This window comes from Octopus bimaculoides, chromosome 18 (genome assembly GCF_001194135.2).
Source record: "Octopus bimaculoides isolate UCB-OBI-ISO-001 chromosome 18, ASM119413v2, whole genome shotgun sequence".
In the NCBI taxonomy this organism is placed as follows: domain Eukaryota; kingdom Metazoa; phylum Mollusca; class Cephalopoda; order Octopoda; family Octopodidae; genus Octopus; species Octopus bimaculoides.
The window spans coordinates 6592712-6595668 of record NC_068998.1 but is presented as its reverse complement, the minus strand read 5'-3'; positions in this window follow the sequence as shown (position 1 = coordinate 6595668).

Sequence of the window (2957 nt, the reverse complement as noted above, 5' to 3'; positions counted from 1 at the left end):
TATATATATATAAAAGAGAGTTTATTTGTGTGTTTGTTTGTGTGTTTGTTTGTGTGTGTGTGTGTGTGTGTGTGTGCACGCGTATGTTCCTTATGCATTCCAAAACCGAATTCCCGATATTGACGTATGGGGTATCAAAAGATTCAGTAAACTTTCGGCTACTAACTAAACTTTGTTTCTATTCACATATTTGTATTACAAAAATTTAACATTTAAATTTTTCTTTTAATCACTTATCGTAAACAACATTTTATACCATCACCACAACGACGATGACGTCAGATTTTCTATATGAGTGTGTTTGTGCGTTCGTCACGTACGTTAGGCCGATGACTGACAAATATATGTGTGTGACGGTGTATGTCAGTATACATACATTTTTGTGACGACTGACACACATCTAAAGACAGAGACAGACACACACAGGGACAGAGATGGGCATGAGGTGTGCGTTAATGTATGCGCGTGTGTGTGTGTGTGTGTGTGTGTGTGTGTGTGTGTGTGTGTGTGTTAGGCACTTCATTTGCTATAACATCTATAATTTATTATTCATAATATATTCCCCAAAGTTACTTCCTTTGCATACCACCATTATTCCGTTTCTTCTTGTAAGTACCCAAACGATACAAACCATTATTTACATACACAACTACCGTACTTCACATTCTATACATAACCTCATCATTAACTTATATATATAACGGTTTAATTGCTTTATATACACAGGTCTTTTGATGGAATTTTCGATGTCTCCCTGTATTTTCTCAGTGAAGTTAAACTGGTTGTTTGTCTCTTTGCGGAACACAATATGTTTTATTAATGTATATCTTCTCTGTTATACCATTCTCTGTATTAGATGAATTAACTACGATTCTTTGATTGCTTTATGTTATTCTATGTCTTCTACGCCATTAAGTTGTTTTTTTTACTGATCTTCCTAATGAGATTTAATATGGTGTGTAAGATTCTCGACGTAAACGCGTTTCGACCTCCCCCCCCCCACCGTTACTACCATTTCATCCAGGTTTCAGTTAAACTGTTAGGAAAGAATTTTCATTACCAAAAACTATTAAAATATTTCCGTTAGGTTTCAAATTTCTAAGTTTTTCTTTGAAAATATTTTGACAAATTAAATTTAAATGTTGAAGTGAATCTAACGGTTTTTGTGTGTTATTTTAAATGACCTATAAACACATTCCACGCTGCAGTTGTTTATATATATATATATATATATATATATATATATATATATATATATATATATATATATATATATATATATATATACATGACGGGTTTCTTTCGGTATCCGTTTACCAAATCAACTCAAACGGATTTGGTCGGCTAAAGCCTATAGTAGAAGATACTTGCCGAAGATACCACGCAGTGGGATTGAACCCGGAGCCATGTGGCTGGGAAGCAAGGTTCTTACCACACAGCCACGTCTGGCCCAAAATATTTTTGACTTATTTCTTTGATACTTTTTGATAAAATATTGTTAGTATTTTGCCGTTTCCTTAATATTCTTAATACTTCAAATCAGTTTTGTGTTCTGTTCCATGATATTTTCAAAAGTCTTCTATATTTCTTCACATATTAAAAGTTTGTAATGTATTGGTTAGTTTCGAAAGGGCCTAAAATATCAAACAGAAATATGATTGATAGGTAAGTGGGTAGAGAGGTTAATATATTTGTCTCGGTGGACTGATCGATATATTAATATAGAAATATATATGTTTTATATGAGTAGTTGTCTAAATAGCTGGATAGATAATTTTGTATAGAGAAAAATAGATAGATTGATGGATAGGTTGGTAGATAGATAGAAAGGAAGATGGATAGATTGGCCGATATGCACATAGATAGAAAGATAGATAGATTGATAGATAGATAGATAGATAGATAGATAGATAGATAGATAGACAACAGACAAATAAATAAGTAGATATGTTGGTAGTTAGGTAGATGTCCTCGTAAATGGAAGTAACTTATAAACGGAAATAAAAACATCGTAAAAAGCGAGCAAAAAGGAAAAAGGAAGAAGGGGAACGAAAAATTCCAAAGGTTTATTATGCTACACCTTAATAAAGAATATTTATGTTTGAGACCTATTTACCTACGTAAAATATATTTAATTTTGCTGTAGTTAGTAACGGCAATAGTTCTTCTTGTTCAACAAAAAAGAATTTATATATATATATATATATATATATCTATCTATATATATATATATATATATATGCGAGTGTGTGTGTAACTTATAAATATATCTTCGAACATCTTTTTAGATGTTTTTACATGTTGAAGTATTAAAGTCTGCGTTAGAACCAATGTTATATAGCTTTTTGAAGTATTATTTTTCCTTTTTAATATTTCTCTTTCGTTTTCATTTTTTTTCGCACATTTTCCTTCTCAAATATTTTAGAAATAAAGTTATCTGTTTGTCCGCCTGTCTATTCTACCTACCTACCTACCTGTCTGTCTAATCTACCTAACTACCTACCTACCTACCTACCTACCTGTCTGTCTGTCTGTCTGTCTGTCTGTCTGTCTGTCTGTCTGTCTGTCTGTCTGTCTGTGTGCCTACCTACCTACCTACCTACCTACCTGCCTGCTTGCCTGCATGTCTGCCTACCTACCAACCTACCTACCTGTCTGTCTGTCTGTCTGTCTGTCTATCTATCTATCTATCTATCTACCACTGCGTGGGTAGCCGGGTGTCAGCCGTTGTCCCTCAGTCATTGTGTACCCTTTAGCGTGTCGACATGCTAACCATTGAATAACGTATATTCTTTTGTAGTCTTATACCATCTTATAAATATTTATTCTACAATAAAATACTTACTGCGGAGAGAGCTTTTGAAATACCCTATATAATCGTGAGCAAGAAGCAAACTTGATCCAGTGAAACCCCTAAGATGAGGCAGCTTGAGGGAGAGAGAGAGAGAGAGAGAGAG